We start from the raw sequence: 13,597 nt of genomic DNA, 5'->3' as shown, positions 1-13,597 counted from the left end.
GACACCCCGCTCCCCGGTGGTCCAGCAGGGCCCCAGTGTGCGCAGTGCTAGGCTCCTCCCCTTTAATCGGGGAGGGAGGTCTGCTATGACGCAGTGCTATGTGCCGACGGGCATGGCGCTGTTACACAAAGTGCCGTGAAATTCACTGGTAGCGCCTCAAGAGGGAGGGGAGCGCTTCCAGTAGCACCCCACCTCCTGCCTGGGGCGCTACCACTGAATTTAATGCACAGGGGCGCTGACTTTATCGGGGGGCTAAAATTAGCCCCAGTGACGTTAGCGACCCAAAGGGGGTGCCACCAAATTTTTCCCCCTAAGAGTCGAAATGGGCTGGAGGAGCAGAGGGATCCAGGGATACAGATACACAAATCACTAAAATTAGCGACACACGTTAATAAGGCCTTAAAAAAAAAAGCATTGGGGTACATTCCTAAAGGAGCCTCCTGTTCCGTGCCTAGGAGCTCTGAACCATGGCAGAGAGCGACTGGGACACGTTTCTCACAGGCCTCGAGATTAATCCACACGGAGCCTTTGCTGTCAGTGAAGAGAGACGAGAAAGACCAAAGTGCCATTTGCCCCTCTCAGTGTGGCCCTGAAGGACTGTGTCCAGGCTGAAGTTCTGTTCCTGCCGTACGATCCTCCCCCAGATTGTCCTTTCTGAGCTCCAGCCAGGTGATGCTAAACACCCAGGTGGGAAGGAAGAAAATCTGCAACAATGTGTTTAAAACAAAGCTGATTTATTTGACATCTATCCAGAATATTAAACTCCAGCCCAGTTACAGGAGTTAATAACATCAGCAGAAACAAACCCCAACTGTCAGAATGATCATGGTTCAGTTCTGGATGTGATTAACAGCAGAATCCAACCTCTGCAGTCACTTGTGAACTCGCTGGTGTCTCAGCAGGTTGGATGATAGACTGAATCCCTTCCCACACTCAGAGCAGGTGAATGGCCTCTCCCCAGTGTGAACTCGCTGGTGTCTCAGCTGGTGGGATGACTGAGTGAATCCCTTCCCACACACAGAGCAGGTGAATGGCCTCTCCCCATTGTGAACTCGCTGGTGTCTCAGCAGGTGGGATAACCGATTGAATCCCTTACCACACTCAAAGCAAGTGTATGGCCACTCCCCAGTGTGAACTCGCTGGTGTGTCAGCAGGGTGGATGATTGAGTGAATCCCTTCCCACACACGGAGCAGCTGAACGGCCTCTCCCTGGTGTGAATTCGCCGGTGTCTCAGCAGGGTGGATGATTGAGTGAATCCTTTCCCACACATGGAGCAGGTGAACGGCCTCTCCGCAGTGTGAACACTCTGATGGTATGTCAGTTCCCCAGAACTTTTATAGCTCTTCCCACAGTCCAAGCATTTAAATAGTCTCTCATCAGTGTGAATTTGCTGGTGTCTCAGCAGGTTGGATGAGCGAGTGAATCCCTTCCCACACATAGAGCAGGTGAACGGTCTCTCCCCAGTGTGAGTGCGCTGGTGTACAGTGAGTTCAGATGATCGCCTGAACCCAGTCCCGCAGTGAGAGCACCTGAATGGTCTCTCGTCAGTGTGAACACTTTGATGGTACGTCAGATCACAGGAGCTTTTATAGCACTTCCCATAGTCCAAGCATTTAAATAGTCTCTCATCAGTGTGAACTCGCTGGTGTCTCAGTAGCTGGGATGAATTAGTGAATCCCTTCCCACACTCAGAGCAGGTGAACGGCCTCTCCACGGTGTAGTGTATGTACCTTGAAGAAGGAACTATATTCTGCAGCCCCTGTATACTGCAGTACCAGTAGTGACCACCCCTGTATATAAGCCTGTGTAGTAACTTTGTATAGTAGTTCCAGTTATGTCTCCATTCAGTAAACACCTGTTATAACCAACTTCTGCAGTCCGTGTCTCAATTACACACGGACATTACATTGGCGACGAACAGATCCGAACTTACCTACAGTTCTGCACCACCTCACGGGGATCCATCCCTGAAGCAAAGTTATTAGAGGTCGAAGCCAGAAGGAAGAAATCCAAAAAGAAAAAAAAACAAACAGAAGAAATGGGCGTCGACCGTGGGCAACCGCCCTCTGATTCATCGAATTCGAAGATTTGCAGGAGAGGCTGTCGAGAGCTGGCTTGGTTCTCCAGTCTATGGTGTTCCAGCTAATCGGGCGGGTGGCAGGTAGTACACTGATCCTTCCTGGGCTGCGGCAGGCTAGAGCTCGATCGGGTGGCTTTTCAACGGGGCTGAGCAGCGTTGTCAGGAAGAGGAGAGAGAGAGAGAGGGTGGAGCACACAGGGCGCGGCCGGTGCTACGAAGCCGGGCAGCATACAGACCCGAGAAGAGGGAGGACAGTGTCCCATAGGGTCTGCTCTGACGACGGGAACAGTAATTTAAAAAAAAGAAAAAGAAATTAGAAGCGCAGAAAGCCGCGAGGAGCTGCAGTTTGCCACGGGGACCGCGGAGAGCGGCGTTGGCAGCAGCGCGGGGGGAAGCGCGCGAAGACCATAGGGCGTCGCCATCAAGGCATAAAAACGCCAGCAACAGCGTTGGCAGCAGCGGAAAAGACAGAAAGCATGGGAGGCGCCATCTTAATCCAGCGGGGAAGAAGGAAAAGCGCGGGAGGCGCCATTTTGTTCAATCGGGGAAGAAGGCAAAGCGCGGGAGGCGCCATTTTGTTCAATCGGGGAAGAAGGCAAAGCGCGGGAGGCGCCATCTTAGATCTCCAAGATGCCGAAGACTGGCAATATCACTGCCTTCGATAATGAAATAGAAGACTGGACCACGTATGTGGAAGGAGTCGAAGTATATTGCAAGGCAAATTAAGTAGCCGATGAGAAAAAGGCATCGGTACTACTAAACTTAATGGGCGCAAGAACGTACGGCCTATTGCGGAACCTGATCACTCCAGTCAAACCGATGGAGAAGAGTTTTAACGAAATTGTTGATATCCTCCAGGAACACCTAAATCCTACACCGCTGCTGATAGCAGAAAGATTTAAATTCCACAAGAGAAATCAGCATAAAGATGAGAGCAATGCTGATTACCTTATGGAACTAGTCAAGCTATCAAAGCACTGCCAGTTCGGAGCAGGACTGGTAGATACCCTACGGGACAAATTTGTCTGTGGACTCCTGAGTGAAGGAACCCAGAAGAGGTTACTCTCAGAGAAAGAGCTGACGCTAGATAAGGCTTTCAGCGTGGCAGTATCGTACGAAGCAGCAGCAAGGGGAGCTGCGGAAATACAGCAAAAGCCACAGGAATACGGCACCTATGAAATGACACGGGGATATGAAAAATGTTATCGCTGCGGCAGAACAACCCATGACCAGAAGGACTGCTGGTTCAAGGACAAAACATGCAGGCAATGCGGAAAGATGGGACACATTGCACGAGTTTGCAGGTCCGGGAAGAAGACAAACGACAACAAAAAGACTACTAAGGAAAAGTACAGGAAAGTACAAAAGATGACGGACAGTAGTTCCGAAGACCAGAAGAGCGATAGTGAATCCGGGAACAAGAGACTAAGCTGTCTCAAACTACACAACGTAATCGCAAAAGAGGATCACCGAACCATTTGGGTCACCCTCACGATAGCAGGGTCCCAAGTCAAAATGGAATTGGATACAGGATCAGCCCTGACCGTCATGAATCGACGAGACTACGAGCGGCTATTCTCACACATACCCTTGAAAGACACATCCATTGTCTTGAAGACATATACGGGGCAGAAAGTATACCCCAGAGGGAAAATAAGGGTGCCTGTCGAATACAACGGCAAGGAAATATAGAAATTGTATCTGTACATACTGCAAGATGGTGGACCACCGTTATTGGGACGTGAATGGATCAGAAAGATAAGTTTAGACTGGCACTCCATTCAGGCACTGACTGTGGCTGGTAAAAAGGATGACGACGTCACACCTGGTCGATTGTCAAAAATCTTAGCTAATGCTAAAGAGGTATTTCAACAAGAACTGGGCACTCTTAAAGGCGTAACCGCCTCGATAAAAATAGAAGAGAATGCAATTCCCAAGTTTTTCAAAGCAAGACCGGTACCGTATGCAATTCGCCCAGCCGTCGAGGCAGAGCTGGAGAATCTGGAAAATGCGGGCGTGTTATCTAAGGTAGACTGGAGTGAGTGGGCGACACCCATCGTTCCTGTCATGAAGAAAACGTTAAACAATAAGTCTGAGGAGCCAAGGAATGTTCGCATCTGTGGGGACTTCAAGGTGACTGTGAACCCAGTCCTTCACACAGTACAGTAGCCTCTTCCGAGGATAGAAGATATTTTCGCTTCACTATCTGGAGGGAAACGTTTTACAAAAATTGACCTAGCGCAAGCATATTTGCAGATGGAGGTTCAAGAATCCTCTAGGAAATATCTCACGATAAACAATCACAAAGGTCTTTACCAGTACAATTGACTGGTATTCGGAGCAGCATCAGCTCCGGCTATATGGCAAAGAGCGATGGAACAAGTCCTGCAAGGGATTCCGGGGACTCAGTGTTACTTGGACGACATCCTAGTGACAGGTGAAAATGACAGTGAACACCTTGCCAACCTAGAGCAGGTGCTCACTAGACTAAGAGAACATAGGCTACGAGCCAATCGCCCCAAGTGCGAGTTTTTTTAAGAAACAAATATCGTATTGTGGCCACGTGATTGATGAAGAGGGGTTACATAAGTCCCCTGACAAAATTGAAGTGGTAGTTAAGGCTCCAGCGCCTGAAAATGTGTCGCAACTGAGGTCATTCCTCGGATTGGTGAATTACTACCATAAGTTTTTGCCGAATTTGTCCACAATTCTGCACCCACTGAACGCCCTGCTACAAACTGGAGTAGCATGGAAATGGAGCGATGAATGTAAGCGGGCCTTTCAGAAGTGTAAAGGCCTGATCACTTCAAGAGAAGTATTGGCTCGCTACAACCCATCACTACCGATAAGACTGGCGTGTGATGCGTCTCCCTACGGCGTTGGAGCGGTACTGTCACATAAATTCCTTGATGGTTCAGAGAGGCCGATAGCTTTTGCATCATGCTCGTTAACTTCAGCCGAGCGTAACTATGCCCAGATTGACAGAGAGGCCCTCAGCCTGGTGTGGGGGGTGAAGAAGTTCAATCACTACCTGCACGGACAGAAATTTACTCTACTAACTGATCATCAACCTCTTGTCTCCATTTTCAACCCGAAGAAGGGCGTCCCGATAATGACAGCACAACGGCTACAGAGGTGGTCCCTTTTCCTAGGGGCACACCAATATGACACAGAGTACAAAAGAACTAAACAGCATGGGAATGCTGATGGATTGTCGCGCCTACCGTTGCCGACGGTGGAAGAAGCACCTGCAGTGGATCCTGTGGAGATATTCCACTCGACCATAGTCTAATGCCTACCTGTGACGAATGCAAACATAGAAAAGGAAACACGAAATGACCCGACACTCTCCAGGGTCTATGATTTAACGGTGAAGGGATGGCCAGCACATGGCGAACCACTGTTGCCAGCATTCTCGCTGAGAAGAGAACAGCTGTCAGCGTGCCGAGGAACCTTGATGTGTGGATCCAGAGCAGTAATTCCACCCAAATTGAAGGATAGAGTGTTCAATGAGCTTCATGAGGGTCATCTGGGAGGGGTAAAAATGAAGAACTTAGCCAGAGCGTTTGTGTGGTGGCCGGGAATCGATAGAGAAATCGAAGAGATGACCAAGAGCTGTACAGGATGCCAGAAGGTCCAAAATGCCCCACCACAAGCCCCTCTACATCCATGGGAGTGGCCCTCATCTCCATGGCAAAGGGTACACATTGATTTTGCTGGTCCATTTATGGACTCGATGTTTTTAATTGCGGTGGATGCACATTCAAAGTGGCCAGAGGTAATAAAAATGTCCTCAACCACCACAGAAAAAACTATCACAGTCTTACGAACCATATTCACCAGAAATGGGCTGCCTGGACAAATTTGCTCCGACAATGGACCACAGTTTGTGTCTGAAGAGTTCCAGAGGTTCTTAAAGAACAATGGTGTTAAGCATTACACATCCGCCCCATATCATCCAGCCACCAATGGATTGGCTGAGAGGTTCGTTCAAACATTCAAGAAGGCTATCAAGGCAATGTGTAATGAAGACATACCCCTACAACACAAGGTGGATAACTTCTTGTTTGCCTATGCGGTTACCAACCAAACTCCAGCCATGATGTTCTTCAATCGAAGACTAAGGTGCCGCTTGGATTTGGTTAAGCCAAACATCAGAAGAGATGTGGAGAACAGGCAGTTTCAGAATATGAATGAAAGGCCAACCAGGACTTTCAAGATAGGTCAACCAGTTTTGGCCCGGGACTACCGCACAGAGAAATGGCAGCCAGGAACGATCTGCACACGGCAAGGACCTCTAATGTATACCGTGGGCGTTGGAGAGAGCATTGTAAGACGCCATGCTGACCAGATTCTAGAGTCACTGGAAAACGTCAAATCCACACCACGATCCGATACACCTGGTGATGAAACCGAAGTACCAATTGCATCTACCTCAGAATCGGTGATATTGGAAGCATACGAACCAAACAACGACGTTGATCCCGAATCAACTTTGCCAGAAGAACCTGATACCCCAAAGAGGCGTTATCCGGACAGAATCAGGAAGCCTCCGCAAAGACTGAATTTATAATTGATTAACTTCAGCTAATGTATATAGCAACTGTAATTGTAAATATGTTATTTAATTATTAATCGAATGTTATGTACTGTTTAGCTAAAAGGGGAGGAATTGTAGTGTATGTACCTTGAAGAAGGAACTATATTCTGCAGCCCCTGTATACTGCAGTACCAGTAGTGACCACCCCTGTATATAAGCCTGTGTAGTAACTTTGTATAGTAGTTCCAGTTTTGTCTCCATTCAGTAAACACCTGTTATAACCAACTTCTGCAGTCCGTGTCTCAATTACACACGGACATTACACCCGGTGTGAATGCGCTTGTGTTTCGCCAGGCCAGAGGATTGGCTGAAGCCTCGTCCACACACAGAACACGTGTACGGTTTCTCCCCGCTGTGAACGGTGATTTTCGCTTCCATGATCAGAGGCCGATGATATTCAGATCCGATGAGTCAAGTGACTGTCAGATCTTGACGTGATGTTTGGTTTGAGCTTCCCGTCTGTAAATCCTCCCCTTCTAATGCCCTGTAAAATTAATTTAAAACAGGGAGCGTGAGAGAGAACCCACAAGAAAACAAAGGCAGGTTGTGAAATTGAGCTCAATGAATCTGGTCATTTGTGGGGTCGGCACTAGAAAAAAGTGATCATGAAAGCTGCTAGACTATCATAAAAACCCAACTGGTTCACTAATGTCCTTCAGGGAAGGGAATCCACCACCTGGTCTGATCCTACACACGACTCTGACCTCTATGGTAGGAGAGAGAGAGAGAGGTGGGAGGGGGAGGGGGCGAAGGAAAGGAACTTTATACATCTGCAACTCGACCAGAACTTTGACAGATCATCCCAAACCCGCAACCTCCACCACCTAGAAGGACAAGGGCAGCTGTTGCATGGGAACACCATCATCTCCCAGTTCCCCTCCAAGTCACACACCATCCTGACTTAGACATATTCATCGTTGTTGGGTCAAAATCCTGGAACTCCTTATCTAACAACACTGTGGGAGTACCTTCACCACACGGTCTGCAGTGGTTCAAGAAGGCGGCCCACCACCACTTTCTCAATGGGCAACCGGGGATTGGCCATATTTGCTGCTCTTGCGAGTGACACCCACATCTCTAGAATGAATTAAAACAAATCTGTATATGCAAACTGGATTAAAAGCCTGTACAGAAAAACTTGTTCCTAAAACAATACTCTTTTATATTGTAGGGACAGTGTCTGTTTAACAACCTAATCTCCCCCAGAATCCACCTCCCTTGACAGTCTCACATTGAAAATTGTTGGGTCCTCCTGGGCTCAGAAGTACTGGGGGTTAAACCCAGCAGCTTCTCCTCCATCTCCACTCCAGCTCAAACTGAAGCAACAAAAAGACCTACACAGGCGGCCAAGGACCTACCTTCCGTCAGCCTGCAATAAAACTCTTCCCCACAGCCACTGACGAATGGCGGCCGCAGCACCCACAATTCCCCACGCCCCAGAAACCACTCTATCCAATGCGCTGCTTTCCCCGCTGAGAGTGCGCATGCTCCCCGGGGCTGCGGGCCATTCTGGGAGCCTGGCTCCTGTCCTTACCCCCGAGTTGGACTTGGTGGAACCGGCTGAAGAAACCGGGAAGCGGCGGCTCGGATGGGGGAGGCGCTGCACCCTGGGTTTCCTGGAGCCGGGGCCCTGGCCACACATCCGCCGGGCCCGGCCGCTCTGATTCTGATTGAGTTTTTTGATGAGGTAACAGAGAGGGTTGATGAGGGCAATGCAGTTAACGGGTGTACATGGATTTCCAAAAGGCGTTCGACAAAGAGCCATATAAGTGGCTTGCCAGCAAAGGTGAAGCCCATGGAATAATAGGGACAGTGGCAGCATGGATATGAAATTGGCAAAGTGACAGAAAACAGAGAGTTGTGGTGAACGGTTGTTTTTCAGACTGGAGGAAGGTATACAGTGGTGTTCCCCAGGGGTCGGTACTAGGACCACTGCTTTACTTGATATATATTAATGACTTAGACTTGGGTGTACAGTGCACAATTTCAAATTTTGCAGATGACACAAAACTTGGAAGTATAGTGAAAAGTGGGGAGGATAGTGATAGACTTCAAGAGGACATAGACAGGCTGGTGGAATGGGCGGACACGTGGGAGATTAAATTTAACGCAGAAAAGTGTGAAGTGACACATTTTGGTAGGAAGAACGAGGAGAGGTAATATAAACTAAAGGGTACAATTCTAAAGTGGGTGCATGAACAGAGAGACCTGGGGGTATGTGTGCACAAATCGTTGAAGGTGGCAGGGCAGGTTGAGAATGCGATTAAAAAAGCATACGGGATCCTGGGCGTTATAAATCGAGGCATAGAGTTTAAAAGCAAGGAAGTTATGATGAATCTTTATAAAACACTGGTTTGGCCTCAACTGGAGTATTGTGTCCAATTCTGGGCATCGCACTTTATGAAGGATATATGAAGGCCTTAGAGAGGGTGCAAAAAAGATTGACAAGAATGGTTCCAGGGATAAGGGATGAGGGACTTCAGTTACGTGGATAGACTGGAGAAGCTGGGGTGGTTCTCCTTAGAGCAGAGAAGGTTGAGATTTGATAGAGGTGTTCAAAATCATGAGGGTTCTGGACAGAGCAGATAGAGAGAAACTATTCCCATTGGTGGAAGGGTCGAGAACCAGAGGACAGAGATTTAAGGTGATTGGCAGAAGAACCAAAGGCGACATGAGGAAAAACTTTTTTACGCAGCGAGTGGTTAGGATCTGGAATGTACTGCCTGAAAGGGTGGTGGAGGCAGATTCAATCACGGCTTTCAAAAGGGAATTGGATAAGTACCTGAAGTAAAGAAATGTGCAGGGTTACGGGGAAAGGGCGGGGAGTGTGACTAGCTGAAGTGGTCTTGCAGAGAGCCGGCACGGGCTCGACGGGCCGAATGACCTCCTGTGCTGTAACCATTCTATGATTCTATAAAATATTAGAAAGTTTGTGCCACAGAAGCACGGGTTTTATCTGCTTTTATTGATGAATTTAAAAAGTCTCTATTAAAACCTGAGCCAGTGTGTTGTGAGACAAAGAGCCTTGTGTCCAGTAAGGGGAATAAAGGCCCACAGCCTCCCCGGGCCCTGAACAAGGGACTGGAGAAACTCGCTGCCCTGCGGATCAGACAATCAGCCGGCGCTAGTCCCGCCCCTCGGGCTCCCCGATTGATTGGAGGATCCGCCGCCGGCTCGCTCCTCCAGCCCCGCCCCGCTCGCTCCCTATTGGTCGGAAGCTCCCGTCAATCAGGCCGTGGGCCCTGGTCACGTGTCCCCGAGGAGATCACTTGACCACCCAACTGACGCCGTTCGGTTCGGGGCCTCGCGGACTCTCAGGTTTTTCTGTTTCTCTTTATTCGCTCCCGATCCACCCCTCCCCCCACGATTCTCCACCCAATCGGAGCGGAGAAAACTCACTTTGCGTCTCCGATCGCGACTGTGGAACCGACACCAAGGCCTTTTCCCGGAATGCCCCGCGCCCACTCCGTCCAGCTGGATCCGAGTGCGCAGGCGCAACTCCGAGTGGGGGAGGGGGGTTGGTCTCCTCTGGGCATGCGCAGTTATTACCCGTGGTGACCGGGCACAGCGACCCAAACCTCCGACTCGCCTGCGCATGCGCGGACTCTCGGCTGTCAATCAGCCAGAAGAGGTCGCTGGTGAGACCAGTGAAGAAAGAAAGACTTGCATTTCTATAGCGCCTTTCACCACCACTGGACGTCCCAAAGCGCTTTACAGCTAATGAATTGCCAAGTGTCGTCACTGTTGTAATGTGGGAAACGCAGCAGCAAATTAGCACACAGCAAGCTCCCACAAACAGCACGATAGCAAAATACTGCGGATGTTGGAAATCCAAAATAACACAAACAGCAATCTGATAATCGGGGATTGTAGGTATTACAGCCGCCATTACTGCTGATCCTTTCAACCAACCTGTGCAGCAGCTGGGGCCTGAAAATCAGCTTCACTGCCCCTAGGTTCGGAAAGGGGAAAATTAAACAACAGTTTGCCTCTGATCCTTTTCTGATCTCAGTTTACAGGGTTATAGAAGTGGAGCAGTTATAGGCGGGAAGCTCAGACCAAACATCATGTCAAGATCTGACAGAGTCACTCGATTCATCAGGACCTGAATATCATCGGCCTTTGCACATGCAAGGAGAAAGCAGCGATCGCAGCGATGACAAACCGCACACGTGTTTGGTGTGTGGACGCAGATTCAGCCGCTCGCCTGACCTGGCGAGACACGTGCACCGTCACACCGGAGAGAAACCGGGTAAAGGTGGGGACGGCAGGAAGGGATTCAGTTACCCGTCTGCATTGGAAGTTCAACGGCGCAGTCGCACCAGGGACAGTCCGTTGACCTGCTTCGTGTGTGGAAAGGGATTTGTTTGTTCATCCCACCTGCAAACACACCAGCGAGTTCACACTGGGGAGAGACCATTTCAGTGTTCTGACTGTGGGAAACGCTTTAAAAGCCCCGGGGAGCTGAAGAAACACCAGCCTGTTCACACTGATGTGAGACCTTTTAACTGTTCTGAGTGTGGGAAGAGCTTTAAAAGCCCCGGGGAACTGAAGGGACACCAGCTTGTTCACTCTGATGAGAGACCCTTTAACTGTCTTGACTGTGGGAAGAGTTTTAAAAGCCCCGGGGAACTGAAGGGACACCAGCTTGTTCACACTGATGAGAGACCATTTCAATGTTCCAAATGTGGGAAGAGCTTTAAAAGCCCCCAGGATCTGAAGGGACACCAGCTTGTTCACACTGATGAGAGACCATTTCAGTGTCCTAACTGTGGGAAGAGCTTTAAAAGCCCCCAGTATCTGAAGGAACACCAGCGAGCTCACACTGATGAGAGGCCGTTTAACTGTCCTGTCTGTGGTAAGAGCTTTAAAAGCTCCGGGCAGCTGAAGGGACACCAGCGAGTTCACACTGGGGAGAGACCCTTTAAATGTTCTGACTGTGGGAAGAGCTTTAAAAGCTCCGGGGATCTGAAGGGCCACCAGCGAGTTCACACTAACGAGAGACCCTTTAAATGTTCTGAGTGTGGGAAGAGTTTTAAAATCCCCCGGGAGCTCAAGCAACACCAGCGAGTTCACACTGGGGAGGAGGCGTTCACCTGCTCCATGTGTGGGAAGGGATTCACTCAGTCATCCACCCTGCAGACACACCAGCTTGTTCACACTGACGAGCGACCCTTTAAATGTTCTGACTGTGGGAAGAGCTTCAAAAGCTCCGGGGAGCTGAAGAAACACAAGCGAGTTCACACTGGTGAGAGACCGTTCACCTGCTCCATGTGTGGGAAGGGATTCACTGAGTCATCCCACCTGCTGGAACATCAGCGAGTTCACACTGGAGGGAACCCCTTTAAATGTTCTGACTGTGGAAAGATCTTCAAAAGACCCGGAGAGCTGAAGAGACACCAACACCTACACACTGGAGAGAGGCCGTTCACCTGCTCTGTGTGTGGGAAGGGATTCGCTCAGCCCAAAAACCTGCTGGTACATCAGCGAGTTCACACTGACGAGAGACCCTTTAAATGTTCTGACTGTGGGAAGAGCTTTAAAAGCTCTGGGGAGCTGAAGGGACACCAACACCTACACACTGGGGAGAGGCCGTTCACCTGCTCCGTGTGTGGGAAGGGATTCACTCGGTCATCCATCCTGCTGGCACATCAGCGAGTTCACACTGGAGAGAGACCGTTCACCTGCTCTGTGTGTGGGAAGGGATTCACTCAGTCATCCCACCTGCTGGCACATCAGCGAGTTCACACTGGAGAGAGACCGTTCACCTGCTCTGTGTGTGGGAAGGGATTCATTCAGTCATCCAACCTGCTTTCACATCAGCGAGTTCACACTGACGAGAGACCCTTTAAATGTTCTGACTGTGGAAAGATCTTTAAAAGCTCCGAGGAGCTGAAGAGACACTGGCTCCTCCACACTGGGGAGAGGCCGTTCACCTGCTCCGTGTGTGGGAAGGGATTCACTCAGTCATCCACCCTCCTGTCACACCAGCGAGTTCACAATAACGAGAGACCCTTTAAATGTTCTGACTGTGGGAAGAGCTTTAAAAGCTCCAAGAACCTTAAGAGTCATCAGCGTCTTCACACTGATCATAGAATCTAACAGCACAGAAGGAGGTGATTCGGCCCATCGTGTCTGTGCCGGCTCTTTGAAAGAGCTGTCCAATTTAGTCCCAAACCCCAGCTTTATCCCCAGAACTCTGCAAACATGTCCAATTACCGTTTGAAAGTTCCTGTGGAACCTGATTCCAGCATCCTTTCAGATGGTGCATTCCAGATCTTCACAACCCTCTGTGTGAAAACAATTCTCCTCCGTTTCCCCTCTAGTTCTTTTAGCAACTATTTTAAATCTGTGACCTTTGGTTACCGACCCATTTGCCAGAGTGAACCGTTTCTCCCTACTTGCTCGATCAAAACCCCCTCGTAATTTTGAACACCTCTATTAGGTCTCCTCTTAACCTTCTCTGCTCTAAGGGGAACAATCCCAGCTTCTCCAATCTCTCCACATAACTGAAGTCCCCCATCCCTGGTACCATCCTGGTCAACCTCCTCTGTACCCTCTCCAAGGCCTTGACATCCTTCCTAAAGTGTGGTGCCCAGAACTGTACACAAGACTCCAGCTGAGGCCAAAACCCTGCAGCTGTATAAAACCCTGGTTAGACCACACCTGGAGTACTGTGAGCAGTTCTGGGCACCACACCTTAGGAAGGATATATTGGCCTTGGAGGGAGTGCAGCGTAGGTTTACCAGAATGATACCTGGACTTCAAGGGTTAAGTTACGGGGAGAGATAACACAAATTAGGGTTGTATTCCCTGGAATTTAGAAGGTTAAGGTGTGATCTGATCAAAATTTTCAGGACATTGAGGGGAACAGATAGGGTAGATAGAGAGAAACTATTTCCGCTGGTTGGGGATT

At 49.4% G+C, this 13,597-nt stretch overlaps 1 pseudogene; it reads right to left on the bottom strand.

Moving 5' to 3' along the window:
• The window catches only part of LOC147118571 (uncharacterized), a 175,432-nt pseudogene extending 173,720 nt beyond the window's left edge, over window positions 1-1,712 (bottom strand).
• Between the last annotated feature and the right edge of the window lie 11,885 nt (window positions 1,713-13,597).

Source organism: Somniosus microcephalus, chromosome 4 (genome assembly GCF_052327205.1).
Source record: "Somniosus microcephalus isolate GS21.2 chromosome 4, FLI_Smic_1.0, whole genome shotgun sequence".
In the NCBI taxonomy this organism is placed as follows: domain Eukaryota; kingdom Metazoa; phylum Chordata; class Chondrichthyes; order Squaliformes; family Somniosidae; genus Somniosus; species Somniosus microcephalus.
The sequence above is the reverse complement of the archived record's forward strand: the minus strand, read 5'-3'. Positions and strand labels throughout refer to the sequence as shown.